This window comes from Lycium barbarum, unplaced genomic scaffold (assembly GCF_019175385.1).
Source record: "Lycium barbarum isolate Lr01 unplaced genomic scaffold, ASM1917538v2 unchr_scaffold_111, whole genome shotgun sequence".
Classification (NCBI taxonomy): domain Eukaryota; kingdom Viridiplantae; phylum Streptophyta; class Magnoliopsida; order Solanales; family Solanaceae; genus Lycium; species Lycium barbarum.
In genome coordinates, this window is record NW_026843420.1 from 1 (window position 1) to 16,468 (window position 16,468).

The window sequence follows — 16,468 nt, forward strand, 5'->3', positions numbered from 1 at the left end:
TTAAAATTTAAGTTGAGGGTAATTTTGTCATTAGTTAGTTACCCTATTTCACGTGTTTTGACCTGCAGCCACCGCATCGACGTGGCTTTCATGCCAGTAGCAATTAATAATCCGTCTCCCCGTTAATCCATTTGCTATTTGTTTTTACTGCAGCTGATATATCAGGTTCACCAACGTGGACAGCACACTTTACAAATATATATTGTATAACGTGGACTGATTCATGTTATACAAATAATTTTATATAACGTGGATCAGTTCACGTTTTACAAAATATATTTGTAAAACGTGGACTGATCCACGTTATACAAAATTATTTGTATAACGTGGATCAGTCCACGTTATACCTTTTAAATTTTTATTTTTTTTTTAATTTTTCGGTGATCAGTTCTGACAAGTGAAAAAAAATTGGGGTATAACGTGAAAATTTTTTGCCATCCCTTTTTTATTTATACCGTGTATTTTTATACCCTTTAGGCTCCGGACTCTCGGTTTCAGTAGTATCTCCCTCCTTCTTCACAAATTGTTCTGGTGATTTTCAAGTTAGCTTCTTCAATTTCTAGCAAAATCTTACTCTGTTTCCCTATAAATTTTCTGAGTTTAAGAGAAAACTTGGATTGAATTTTGTGCTTCGATGTATTTTTTTTGGGGTTCTTTTTTAAAGATTAGATTAATAATTTGTGGATTATTAGTGCTGATAGAGAGAGTCAAGATTTTCTTTTTAAATTAATCTGAATTTTGGGGGTTTAATATTTTTTTGGTTTACGTTTGTCTAAAATGATGTCTTTTTTAAAAATAATTTAATTTTAAGTTTCTTATTGTACTTTAATGAGATATTTTGTAGTCACATAAATTCATAGGTTTATGTGAAACAGCCTCTTTCAGAAATGCAAGGTAAGACTGCGTACAATAGACCCTTGTGGTCCGGCCCTTTCCCGGATCGTACGCATAGCGGAAGCTTAGTGCACCGAACTGCCCATAAATTCATAGGTTTCATTTTAGATTATAACTTTAAAAAATCTTGTCATATTTCTGAAATTTCCTGTCAATCGAAGTGCATCACGTTAACTAGGAGGCGGAATAACAATTGACTTATGTCTCGTGAGTCGTGACGATAAGATTTCAATGAATCTAACAAGAAGAAAATTGGGAAATTGATGCGGAACTCATAGGATTTAGTGAATTATTGAGCAATATTAAACATGACTATTTTTTTAATGTTAAAGACATAGTTTAAAATATTTGTCAATTTTTATCTTGAATTTATAAGATAGATATTTATTTTGGGACAAATGTTTTTCTTGAGATGACACTTAATTTTTAACACAGAGGGTAGCATTCTAATGTATGGTGCGCATAGAAACTTTGGATGATATTTTGATTTTGTAAAAAGATCGAAGAAGCCAAATATTTCCCCATGGTACACAATGCACGTAGAAAAGAAATGCAAGTGCCGTTGTGCCATTGGTTATAGCGACAAGGCATTACTTCCTAATCCATGTCTCTTTCACAAGGACTTCGTGAATCAATAGGTGAAGCTATGATTTTAGATTTATGCGTTTAATATTTTAATAATTTTAATTTATTGAGTTTTAAATTAATATTTCGAATGTATTCAATGAATTTTTTGAAATAAATGCAAGTTTTGGACTAGATCTGTTGAATTCAGCCAAACCTGTAAGCTATACTCTAGCTAGCCCCTATTTGTGACAAGATTTCTACCATTGGAAGCTTCACTTGAAAAATCCTAAAAGGACCAGGAATCTTAATTTTGTGTGAAAAGTCTTTATATTCGCACGAGGTGGTCGTGTTATATTGGAGAAATTCTGTTCAATTTTTTCACATCAATCAACACTAATTGTCAATTTATGCAGCATACACTACACTTGCAGTATTTATATTTGATTACATTCTTGTGCATGTTCGATGAAAGTAACAGAAATTAATAATGCATGTGGACCCTATTTGAACGTCAAACAGTTCAAGTCCTATGATAAGATGGGCCATGTCTAAGAAATTGCCTAAGATGGACCATGACTAGGTACTCTTCGTCAGTGAATCCGCGACTTTTCTACTAAAAAAAAAAATTGAACTAAACTAGTGTATAAAAAAAAAAATATTACTAGATTTCACGCACTAAATTCGTGCGTGAAAGGACCAAACTGCACAAATGGAACTTGGGCCTTTCACGCACGAATTTTGTGCGTGAAAGGACCAAACTACAAAATTACAGTTGGGGCCTTTCACGCACGAATTTAGTGCGTGAAGGAGGGCAACAAAAAGCCGCCCCCTCCTTCCCCACCTGCCATTAACGGCGATTTCAGGTGGTCCCCAAGCCCCAAAATGCTATTTTGTTATTATTTTTCAATCCAAAACTCAATATTCTTGGTATATTGAAGTATAGGAACAAGTTTCTAAGGTTAGATTTTGGAATAGAGCGGCGCGGAGCTCATTTTGAAAACTCAAAAACACCTTCATTCTAGGTATTTTACTACGAATTTTTTATTACATTGCTAAATATATTATTACCTTAGATATGGTGGGAGGGATCTGTGGTGGATTGCGCATTTTTTTTGCGCGTTGTGGGCAGTCCACAGTGGTGACTGCCCCTTTTTTTTTTTTAATTTGTTTATCTATTGTTAATTAGTTAATTATTTATTGCTTGTTTATTTAGTATTTGTTAATTGTTCGATTAGCGACTTAAGTATTTATTAATGGTTAGACTAGCTATTTCAATTGTTAGGCTGGCTAATTATTTATTTAGTTTTTGCTAAGCCAATTGTTTATTTGTTAATAATTTATTAATTGTTTCATTAGTTAATTAATTGTTTATTTGTTAAATATATGATAATAATTTATTAATTTTTTGATTAGTTACTTAATTGTTTATTTATTAAATATATGATAATAACTTGTTAATTATTTGATTAGTTAGTTAATTGTTTATTTATTAATTATTTATACTAATTGTATGCTAACTAATTGTTAATTATTTGACTTATTAATTTTTAATCTTTATATTTTAGGATTGAAAACCCTTAGTTTAGGATTCATAACCTGTAGCTTAGGATTGAAAACCCTTAATATAATTTTCGATAAAAGATTACATAACTAATATTACTTGTTAATGATTTATTTAAAATACGTAAAACAGATGGGTCACCACAATCCTTAATAAAATTTTCGATAAAAGATTACATAACTAATATCACTTGTTAATGATTGATTTAAAATACGTAAAACAGATGGGTCACCACAATCCTTAATAAAATTTTCGATAAAAGATTACATAACTAATATCACTTGTTAATGATTGATTTAAAATACGTGAAACAGATGGGTCACCACAATCCTTAATAAATTTTTGATAAAAGATCACATAACTAATATTACTTGTTATGATTGATTTAAAATGCGTAAAACAGATGGATCACCACCCTCTTGATCCTGGGCCCTTCGACCGAGAGTAATTGTATCTTCAGCCCGAGCATAGGTCGCAACATATATGGACATCCGACCTGCAGCCTGAGTCTCAGGTCCGTACCCGGTTAGGGGACTCAGCATGGGAAATCTTAGCTGCTCGCCCCCCACATCCTCTTGTCCTGGATATACTACGTCGGGCGGTATCTACCGGTGCGTCGAAGTTGGTCGGGTACAGCACGATAGGTCGCTAGTGACGGCATTGATTGAGAGGTGGCGACCGGAGACACACACATTTCATCTCCGCACCGGTGAGGCTACCATTACCCTTCAGGATGTGGAGGTCATTTATGGGCTACAGGTTGATGGACGCCCATTGTATATTGAGAAGCCTCCTGTGCTGCCGACTTACCGGGATGAGTTGACTAGGCTCACCGGTTTCGCGACTTTGGATGGTCACATTTCCGGCCAGAGTTGGCTTTTGTTGTCGGCCCTTTACGCTCACTTGCGCCTCACAGACATGCAGCATCCGATTGGAGAGGACACGCCTCAAGCTGATGTTGACCGACGCGCGCGTCTATACCTACTCATCATATTCAGGGCCATCCTGTTCCCGAACACTTTGGGTTCGCATTTGAGCTTGAGGTATCTTCGGTATATCAACGATCTCGCCGAGATAGGATGTTATAGTTGGGGCGCTGCTGTGCTGGGCTACATGTATCGAGGATTATGCTGATGTTCTATGGGCACGAGGGTAGAGGTCCCTGCATTTTGCTGGCTCCTTCAGGTAATATATTTAAGTGTGTGTAATTAAACACAAAATATATTTTTTTAAAACGACGACTGATAAAATGTTTTTTAAATGACTATATCAGATATGGGTGTGGACTAGGTTGAGACCTTTTCAGACCATACCAGCTCACCCTCCCGTTGACTATCTTACTGTGCCGATGCCATACGCGCGGAGATGGTCGCGAGGCGTACGCCGACGTGCGGAGACGCATCACAGCCTTCTCCCATTTAGGGATCAGCTAGACCGCATGACGGCACAGATGGTATGTTCATATTTTGGATCCACACGCTAGACCACATAGCTACTATTTTAGTCTTTTATTGTTAACTAGTTCAATTCTTTTTACAGGCTTTTATATAGACGTCGTATGATCATATTTTGGATGAGCTGCCGGCGTTTTGTAGGGCTGGTCAGCACATGTGGATGTCGCGGTGTCCATTGGTACATATGGATATCGTTGAGTATCACGCGCCCGACCGCGTGTTACGGCAGTTTGGGTATGTACAGAATATACCCGCGGCTACGGTTTGGGAGCATGACCACTATGCGAGGGACGAGCGTGCGGGCGTCGATGATGCATGGCGACTCTATATGCAGCAGCAGGTCCAGAGTTGGGATGTGAGGATGACGATCCTAGCGGTGGTCGGACATGATACTCTGATCCATGTGTACATGGAGTGGTACATGCGGATCACTCGCATCATTATTGGCAACCCCTCTAGGCGTCGTCCAGATGGCCTGGGATATGTAGCTCTCGCAGGAGCGTACGAGGCGCTGGTACGGACCGTTCAGATGATGCGCTATGAGAGCACTGCCCGTACGGAGGCCCCCGAGACGGCGGAGTATTCAGCACGGATGATTGAGCTTGCCGAGACTGGTATGAGACAGGCACATGACTTTGCGCGTCTCCATGAGCGCCCGCTGCCCCACCTGGGGCAGCAAGTGGTCGTGGTCGCCGAGGAGTTGGTGGCTGTCGTAGAGGTAGTAGGGCTGGCAGAGGTGATGAGGCTCCGTCGACTTCAGAGTTCCCGCCGAGTTCTTACCAGCCGGCGACTACAGATATCCCATTGACTTCTCATTCCAATCCGTCGACTTCATAGACACCTCTGTATACGCCGAACCCTTTTTCAGATTATGTGCCCTGGCCTTCATTTCCACATCCAGTAGTTCGTGATCCACAGGGTGAGCGGTCGGTTCGTGATCTACAGGGTGGCCTACATCTGCACTTCGACGACTCCATGTTTGAGGACTTCGTGTTTGATACGGCACCATCTGCATCTCTTGCACCGGGGGCCGCTCAGGAGCCCTCTCACCAGGTATCTCAGGAGGCCGTCGACACACAGGTTTGATTTTTACAATAAAATAAAATAATTTATTAATTATTTATTTATTTCAGGTTAAATCTAAATTAAATTGTTTATATGTTATTTCAGGTTCATTCCTCTGCGCCTGTGGACCCATCTCCTGCACCGGGCCCCACTCAAGAGACCGTTGAGGAGCCAGCTCAGGAGCCCTCTCACCAGGCATCTCAGGAGCCCGTCGACACACAGGTTTGATTTTTACAATAAAATAAAATAATTTATTATTTATTTCAGGTTTATTTTAGAATAAATCTAAATTAAATTGTTTATATGTTATTTCAGGTTCATTCCTCTGCGCCTGTGGACCCATCTCTTGATGAGATTGACGAGGAGCCATGTTATGAACCGGCCCCACCGCCCACCGTCATTTCCCATAGAAAGCATGTTATGAACCGGGGTCCGGTTCGAAAGAAGGGAAGGAAGGGAAGTAAGGATGATCATGCCATAGAGCATGTACAGATTAAGAGGAGGAAGGGGGATGGAGATGATGGTGGTGGTGGTGGGGTTAGCCTTAGGCCTAGCCGAACTCTAAAGGCTCCCACTTGTGGGACCTGAGATTGTGAATGCTATAAATGAAGTGTATATTTTATGTTATTATTTTCTTAATGATAATTAGTTATCTTAATAATAACTCGTGCGACGGATTGAAAAAAAACGTGATTTTAGTAGGTTAAAAAAAAGTAACCTATTAAATTTGTGCGTGAAAGTGAAAGCGAAAAAACTTAAAATGTTAGGAAAATTAACCTTTCACGCACAGAAACTGTGCGCGAAAGGCTTTTATCCTTTCACGCACTAATTTCGTGCGTGAAAAGGTGTCCCTCACCCAACACCTCATTATTTGACTGTTTTAATACGACTTGTATTGCGCACCATTTTAATGCGCACTGTAAGTATTGATTTGACAACACACCACGCATGACAATTTCAGGAATCTATGACACATAAAGCCTTGATTTGACAATACGTTGCTGCATTATTTGACCATTTTAACACGACTTGTATTGCGCACCATTTTAATGCACAATGTAACACCACACATGACAATTTCAGGAATCTATGATATATAAATTCTTGATTTGACAATACGTTGCTGCATTATTTAACCGTTTTAACACGACTTGTATTGCGCACCATTTTAATGCGCAATGTAACACCACACATGACAATTTCAGGAATCTATGACACATAAAGCCTTGATTTGACAATACGTTGCTGCATTATTTGACCGTTTTAACACGACTTGTATTGCGCACCATTTTAATGCGCAATGTAACACCACGCATGACAATTTCAGGAATCTATGACACATAAAGCCTTGATTTGACAATATGTTGCTGCATTATTTGACCGTTTTAACACGACTTGTATTGCGCACCATTTTAATGCGCAATGTAAGTGCTGATTTGACAACACACCACACATTACAATTTTGAGTGGCCTATTTAACTTGAAGGCTTGATGAGTGAAAAACTCATCAACTTCATAAGTCTAAGTCTTACAAGTCATTCAAAAAAAAAAAAAAACTTCATAGAAAAAATGTCTCAAAATGCTTCAACTGTTAAGGTTTAACTATTTTGGTATGGAGATATTGTCGAGGACAATTACTCCATTCGTTATAGTATCAAACCAAAAGCCCATGTTAAATTTCCAACAACTTTAAATTATGAAACACTAGTCAGTTACATGCACAAAAGAATGAAAACTACACCCACTGAGTTTGGAATCTCACTAACTGGCAGATATCCACAAACAATATCAGACGGTGTAGTGCGTTATGGCATGCACAATATCAACGATGATGAATCTTTGAGTGATTATTTGGGATCTCCGGAAGAATATCGTGATTTAGTATTCATTAATGTTCTTGAGATGTATGTTGAAAAGATACCTCGAGAAGAAGTCCCTCAAGTCCAGCCTATTCATGGTAACACTTATGGGGACTTTAGTTCTTATGGAGACATTTTGAGTGGTCAAGTGCCGCTGGAAAATCTAAGCCAGCAATTTAATCAAGCTTACAATGAAAATTGGTAAATATGGATTTTTCATATTATTAAGTGTAGTAGCACGTGTTTGTTGTATGAATTGGTAAATAACTAGTTTTCAAATCTTTATAGGAACTATTCTCAAAACTCGCCAGTGGTACCAAATATGGATGTTGGTTAACCCTCTCAGTTCGGTGGAGTTGATCATTCTCCACACCATGACAGTGCTTATGAACGACAGTAAGTTCATCACCTTGATATTAAATTAGCTGTATATATATATATATATATATGATGTTGGTATTTAAAATATGTTACTTTTCGTGTAGGAAGATGAATGCACTTGATAATGAAGATTTTCCTAATTATTATGAGTCATCATCAAGTGATGACGATGAAATAGCTAATAATGCAGAGTGATAACGTCCAAATCCACTCCTCAAAGAGAAAGTGTACACGGTCGTATGCAATATATTTTATCCAACTATGAGTCGGGGTCGATCCCACAGGGAACAATATGCTAGGCGATTAAGAAAGTAAGGAACTTTCACCAACTAAGCTAAAGTCAAACGATGGATAATATTTTGGTTTTTCGAGAATATTATAACTAATGCGGAAATGTAAACTAACCTAGAAAGCAAGTAAAATGATCAATGGCCACAAGCATGGATAATAGGAGATTACACTCAAGTAACGATCCAATGTATTTCACGATTTCACAACTAAGAACGGGTTTATGTTAATAGATAATGATTTCTAAAATCTCATTGAAAGTCTTCCAACCAAATCAATGAATTTCACTCTAAGCTTTTCCAATCCTTAGAGTGTGATATTAGGCACAATCAATTTAACCTCAAGTAACTATCCTCTTCCGAGCTCAAGTTATTAGATGGGTTTAATGACCCAAATCCTTGTTAACTAATCTTTCCCAACCTAGATTTCCTCTTCCGAGCTCAATCTAAGTAAATGGGTGAGTCCTAGGATTAGCTAATCCCTTTGGAAACATTCAAGAACGAGATTAATTAAATCAACAAAGACCCACTTCAATAGCAATAAAAATCATTCAATACATAAGCATAACAAGAGTTTCAAACCAAACTTTAATCAATAATATTTTCATAAACAAGATTCAAGTAATGGAATAGAAAGATACACACTTAGATAATCAATACAAAGCAAGGAATTGAAGAAATGAATTAAAGGTTTAAGAAATGCTCAACCAAATCTTCAAATCTTCAACCCCAAAGTGTGGTGTAGAAACCTAGTCTCCAAAACTTGTAAAAAACTGCCAAAGATCTTCAAGATATGCCCCCTAGTCTTCCTTTTGTAGTTCCCCAATTTTTCCAAGTCCAAAAAATGACAAAATATGCCCCAGATTTTCGTATTTGCAGTTCTGCCCGTTTTTGCAAAACTATCCACTTTTGACAGTTTTGCAAAACTGTGCAGTTTTTGTCCAATTTGGCCTCTTTTTGACTTTATTTTCACTTGGTTTCTTCCGATCACTTCTAAATCACATAAACCTATAACATGGAAGTAAACGACATTAAATGCACTATTTTCTCAATCAAAACATAGCAAAAGTCTAAGATTAAAGAAGAAATAAGTTGGTAAAATATCAACTTATCACAGAGGTAACCGATGATGAATATGATGATGATGTTCAAGTTGGTATGACCAACAATATTCCTCAAAGTCAAAACCAACAAGAACCAATGCACCACCACGTACCACCACCGATGGCTGAAAACCCAACTTCTGAAAGCCCAATTCAGTGGCATTCTAACAATATCCCATATCTTGACAGCCTGCAGGGTCGTGATGATGCATTTGTCTTCACAAGAGAAGATGATGATAGTCGCCAAAAAACCCGGATTAAACCAAAGGATCTCAACAAAGATCGATAATACCTTGCAAAGGGAATGTTGTTCGCATCCAAAAAGGCGTTGCAACGGGATGTCAAAATTTATTGTTTTAAGGACATGAGGGAGTTTAAGGTTGATCAGTCAAACACAAAGATATGGAGACTAGTTTGTAGACGACGGTATCAAGGCTGTGAGTGGTTGCTTCGGGGAATTGTTAAGCCTGATGGTATGTAGGCTATCACAAAATTCCGCGAAAGACACATTTGTGATATGGAAGAAAATCGAGCAGATCATTATAATTTAGATACAAACATGATTGCTCAAGTATTACTTAAAGACGTTGCTGAAACGCCAAGGTAACTTATCCTACCTAGTACATTATATGTCTTATATCGATTAAAAGATCATTACTAAATGTTGTTTGTTTAAACTTGTGCAGGATCCCCATCAAAGATTGTATTCGAAACGTTCAAACCGTATATAGTAAAACTATAAGCAACAGAAAGGGATTTCTTGGGCGTAGACGCGCTTTTGAGATGGTCTTTGGAAATTGGCATACTTCTTTTCAATCGCTGCCAAGGTATATGGCAGCTCTACAACATTTTAATAATGGTACTGTTGTAGAGTGGCGGCTTATAGAGGGTAAAATCTTCAACTTCGTATTTTGGACATTCAAACCATGCATTGATGGTTTTGCTCACTGCCGACCAGTGATATCCATAGATGGTACGCATGTATATGGTGCCTACGACATCAAGATCCTAATTGCAATAGGAATGGATGCCAATGGGTCAATATTTCCTCTTGCTTTCGCAATTGCCGCTAACGAGAGCAACGACACATGGGGGATCTTTTTGACCCATTTGAAAACTCATGTTATTAAGGATCGTACCGGCATATGCGTGTTGTCTGATCGTCATAAAAGCATATTGCACAATATGGCTAATTTACTAGGGTGGCAGCCTCCCTTTGTTTACCATTGCTATTGTTTAAGGCACTTGAAGGCAAATTTGCAATCAACGTTTCACAATGGCACTCTAAACAAATTGATGTGGGGGACTGCGATGGAGCATCAACAACGAAAATGGGCTGCAAAAATGGATCTGATCAGGGTAGTGAGTGAACCCGCATACGTTTGGTTGATGAAGCTCGAAGTTGAAAAATGGACGCTTCATGCTGATGGAGGCAAAAGATGGGGCATGCTCACAACAAACAGCTCAGAGTCTTTCAATGGCTTGCTGAAATCTGCTCGAGGACTACCTGTCACCGCAATGGTGAGAATGACTTTCAAGCAGGTTGTGGAACGATTTGTTGTTAGGACAAGGCAGGCTAGAGCGATATTAGCCGACGACGGGACATGGATGCCAAAGCCCTTCAAAAATATTGAGCATTATAGAAAAAAATGTGAGCATCACCAAATGACCGAGTATGACCCAATTCAACATGTGTATGAAGTTAGGACGGGTTATTACAACGGTAAGGGTGGAAACGTGCATACCGTTTATGAGGCAACAAGAACATGCACTTGTGGTAAGTGGCAAACGTACCACATGTCGTGTTCTCATGCTGTCAAGTGCTTCGAGAGAATGAGAAAAATGGTAACAAGTTATGTGCAGGGGAATACAAGGCCCACAGTTACCTTAGAGCCTATTCCGGCCAATTGCACCCACTTGGTAATGAAGCTTATTGGCCAAACGATCCGTTTTCGATGGTTGCTAACAAGGATTACATCAGGAAATTGGGCATTAACTCACGGAGTCGTAGACCCAATCAAATGGATGTTAGTGAAAGAACTTACTCTCGCAAGTGCTCTACATATAAGCAATATGGCCATGACAAGCGTTTGTGTGGGCAACAAGGCCGTGATAGTACAAGCACGTCTCGAAGTAATAGAGCCTCTAGAACTTGAAGATTGTATTGTTATTGTAATTTATTATTGTATTGCTTTGAATTAGTATTGTAATTAAATAGAATGAATTATTTTTTAATTAGTATAAACCTCTCGTATTGGATGAATTATTATTAAATCAAATATTTATATTTGTACATTCAAATATAATAAAACACTTAAATCAAAACCCTATAAATATGACAAGTTTCAAAACTTACTTCGGGACACTTTAGAACCCCTAAAACGACGATCCAAACGTTTAGGTGGACTTGATGTAATGAGCCGACATTATTGTACGCAAAAAAAGATATTAAGTTTTATATAAAATATTGATATTTTGGGGTTTTGAAACATGACTAATCTTTGCCCAAAGTATGGAAAAAAATGTGATTTGAAAGGTAACACGAAAAAAAAAATAGAAGAGCTGCTTCACGCACGAATTTCGTGCTTGAAAGGCCTAAGTTGCATTTTTGCAGTTTGGTCCTTTCACGCACGAAATTCGTGCGTGAAACCTATTATTGTGTTTTCTTTTTTTTTTTTGTACTAGTTTGGTTCAACTTTTTTTTTTTTGCACTACTTAGTCACATTTCCCTTTGTGTTGGGTTGTCTTGTATCCCAGCATAACGAAACACTAAAGTTGTACCATACTCCAATGTTGACTTGACCGATGTATACTTTTCCACATGATTTAACTTTGCTCCAAGGGCACATCTATTCATTACTACTCCTCCGTTTCATAATATATGTATCTTTAATTACACTAATCTTAAAGTTTAAGAACGTAAAAAGATTGAATCTTATGATTTTTAACTAAAAGTGTGTGTAATATAATTAAAATAACAGCTTAAGGTGTTACCTCATCTTCAAAAGCCTGCTAACCTAGAAGTCTGTCAGTCGCCTAACCTCATCAGCTAGCTCTTCGTAGAGTTTAGGTTTCTAACTTCATGTTTCTTGATTGTCCAACTAAATAAGCTCATTATTCCCACGATAGCTATGTTTTTCACTCAATTGTGGTAGAGAAAAGATAATAACGACTTTAGTAGCAAGTGGCTTACGTTCATCTGTGGATATCACATTGATATATGTGTCTGGGAATTCTCACATTTGGAAAGCTCTGACTAAAATCAGAAGTGATGCTGAGCCACACATGATCTGGAAAAATTCAAAATGGTCATATCAGCTTTTGGTGGGACAACTGGACTGGTTATGGAGCTATTGCTACTTACTGCCCGGATTATGTACACTCTAGTAGTACAAGAGTAAGAAACTTCATTATTGATAATGAATGGGACTTGCAAAGCTTGGGAGACATAGTTCCTGGTTGGTTACTACATCACATTGCCAGTATCAACATTGGCTCACAACACGAAAATGACTTCTTAATGTGGAAGCTTGCTGCAGATGGAGTTTTTTCCAACAAAGAAGCCTGGAATGGGATAAGAACTCATAGATAGAAGGATCTGTTAATCAACAGGAATCAACAGGGCCTGGCACAAAAGCATCCCTTTTAAATTTTCTTGTCTTACTTGGAGATTGATTAAAAGCAATCTATTGTTCACTAATAACTCTGTTTGCAGGTTTGTGGACATGCCAGTTGACTGCTTATGCTGTTCAAATGCTCAACCAGAGACTATCCAACATTTTTTCATCGAAAGTGAGCCTGCTCTATTTCTGTGGAAATATTTTGGACAACCTCTTGGAATCAGTTATCAAGTCCAGCCTGTTAGAGCTTTTCTGCATGAATGGTGGCAAACCCGGAGCAAAAAATGAAATGCACAAGATGATAATTCATGTTATCCTAGTTAGGCAATGTGGACAAACAGATGCTCTTGCAGATATGGAGATCAGAAAAAATTCTACATTAGGAGAATGCAACAACAAGTGATTTGGTATCTCGAAGCAGCAATGGACAAAGCATTCCCAAAGTTCAAAATGGAGTTGCCTTGGCATCAACTGTGTGAAGTAGTGGAGAAGCTTAAACCAAGAGCAAATATTACACGAGTAACAGGGAGCATGTCACCAACTGGGAAAATAAAAGTAACACTGATGGGAGCTAGAACAATTATGACAATAGAGCTGGAATTGGGGGAATAGCTAGAGATGAGACTGGAAGCATGATTTTTGCCTTTGCAATCCCAGTTCGAGGTACTAGTCATAACATGATAGAAGCTATGGCAATAAGATATGTTGCTCAATGGATCAAAAACAATGGACACATACAAAGCTTTGTAGAGTCTGATTCATTGATGATTGTGGAAATGTTAAACAAACAGGAACCCTAACAATCTTACTATAAAGGATATCATTGAGGAAACTATGGATATAGGGGATCAAATGGAGATTACTTTCAAACATTGCTACAGAGAGAGTAACCAAACTGCTGATTTTCTGGCTAAATTTGCATCATCTAAGGAGAATCCATCATTGAGTCATAACCTTCAACAGATGCCAAAAGGGGCCTTTGGTGCTTACTACTTAGACAAGAGTCAAATGCCTAGCATGAGGATAAGATATGACAAAGCTAATTTTTTGTGAGCTGAAGTGTATAGGTCTACTGTATATTAAAGAATGTATAGCTAACTAGTTTTAACATTCTCCTTTTTGCTAGATTGCCTTGCAATATGTGTTTGTATATCAGGGGTATGGTCTAGCCCTCCCCTTCTTTTGTGTTTGCATAAAATGATATACAACACCCCAGGACACTTATCCTGGAAAATTAAAAAAAAAAATATAGACAAATATAATTGGAGCTTTATATCATCTGATTTGTTTTTGTCTTACCTAGTGCTATCTGCTGGCAACTATTGAATTTCAGCAGCTTGTATATATATTTTGAACTATCAGAAAAAAGAATCACTCTGAAGTTAAAGCATTTTTCAGCCACCGTTAACCTTTGCGTCTCTTAAACTAAGTTTCTCTTAAACTAAGTTTCTTTCTCATAACTGGACCAAGTTTTATACAGGACTGATAATGCTATCAAGAACCATTGGAATAGCTCTTTGAAGAAGAAGTTGGACCTTTATTTGGCTACTGGAAATCTTTCACCTGTTGGAGGAGATGGCCTTCAAAATGGTTGTAAGGACACCATTGGTACAGCTTCAGCTGAAGAGGCTCTCGTTTGCTCACATAAAGGATCAGATTCAACTGAGCTTGCTTCATCAGGAACTACCGACGTATGTAAGATAGAAAATGGTAAGAATCGTCAAGATGCCAAACTGAATATCGATGCTTCCAATAGTGGTCCTCAAAATGAGTCCGCTGATTCTGAAGTTGTTAGGTGGGAGGCAGAGTCACCAGTAATAGATGCTATCCACGTTAAACCAATTACAGAAATCAGGTTTGAAGGATATGGAACGAATAGTGAAGTTGATCAATTTAAAGTCATTGAAACTCCATTTTCTTGTGAAATACCTACATGTGGTACATTGTATTATGAACCGCCACAGTTAGAAAGTTGTATTTCAATGGATTCAGATCATCTAAATAATCGATGGGCTCATTGTGGGATCTGATTCAAGTCCAAGTTTGTCACCTAGTTGTTTCTTTACTCCACCCAGTAGTCTGAAGGGAAGTAGTTTGTATGCACAAACCCCTGAATCCATACAGAAAACTGCTGCTAGAAGCTTCCCAAATACGCCTTCCATATTCAGGAAGAGGAAGTTGAGCTCCACGCCAGGTAATGAAATTGGGAATGCAGATGGAGATATGAGTAAGGATGAAGTGCATGATGCTTGTGAGGAGAAACAAACCGACAGTTCAGAAAAATATGGCATGAATAGGGGAAGTTCTTCAAGAAATCCTGTTTACAATGGCACTGGGCCATGCAATACCAAAGCTTTTAATGCCTCTCCTCCATATCGAGTAAGGTCTAAGCGAAAATCCATCTTCAAGTCTGTGGAGAAACAGCTTAAGTTTGCATTCGACAATGAACAGCACAAGTACTGGAATAAATGATTCAACTATCATCTCATGTAGCAGATTGTTTACGTGCAACAAAAATGGGTATCACCTCCCCTAGAACCCTATGATAAGCGCCATCCTTTCCTTCTAAATTACATAATATTGCACTATCTAGTGGTTGAATCTGAAATCAATTCCGATTGATATATATTCAGAATTTCCTAATATAAATCCTTAGTAACATAATATTAGCTCAGTTACGGAGTATTCCAACAGCTTCTTTATCATCTTTCTTATATGATTTCTGCTCAGCATTAAGGTTTAGCTCAAACTTCAGAGAAAGAGTCCAGTTAACAATGTAAGTAATTGTTGATTAGATATTAAAACTCTGCTCATGGATGATGCAAATTCTTTTTGGATTTAATCGGTGAGAAATCACATTTGCCAAATACTGACAATGTAAAATATATTTATATTGTTGCTTCTGCTACACGAAGCACTAACAACAACAACATACCTAGTGTAATCCCACAAGTGGGTCTGGGGAGGGTAGAGTACTGTACGCAGATCTTACCCCTACCTTGGCAGGTAGAGAGGTTGTTTCCGATAGACCCTCGGCTCAAGTAACACAGAAACATCAGAAACACGAAGCACTAACAATGTTCTGATATGCGACAACACAGTTCACTGACATGCTTTCCTTCAAATATTCGTGTTAGCACTAGCATTACCATGTCATCAATTGCTTGTGACATGGGGGGGGGGGGGGGGGGTGACTTTGAGTACTATTTGGATTACATCGTTACAATTTTCATCTTTTCTGTTGAGCAGGATTAATTACTGCTGGAATCAGTGTTTTAACCCTGGTATTATCCGAAACACTGGCTGCCATGCAGTTGATTTTTTTGTAAAACCTCATCAATTTCCAGAAGAATTGACCTTGCATATATTCATTTGTTTTAGGTTCGTTTAGATTTTTCTTTTCCTTTTTTTCTTCTACACCAATTATTTGTAGGTCCTTCGCCATTCATTATGCATAGATATTATAGCAGTGAGTACAATTAAACTTGAAGATAAGTTGCAATCTATTAGTATAGAAACTCCCTTAAGAAAATATTTACTTGTTCATAATTCCAGTAATAAGGTAAAACTGTCAAGTTTTCTGGACTCAAATGGCAAATCTTACATGACATTGCTATCTCAATAATCTTTCATTCATTTTGAAGATCTTATATTGCTTAATCTGCTAATTATGCAGT

The 16,468-nt window shown here is 37.9% G+C and overlaps 1 pseudogene; it reads left to right on the forward strand.

The window, feature by feature from the left end:
- Window positions 1–13,625: 13,625 nt before the first annotated feature.
- On the forward strand, window positions 13,626–15,337 carry LOC132625620 (transcription factor MYB3R-5-like; annotated as a pseudogene).
- Window positions 15,338–16,468: the final 1,131 nt, after the last annotated feature.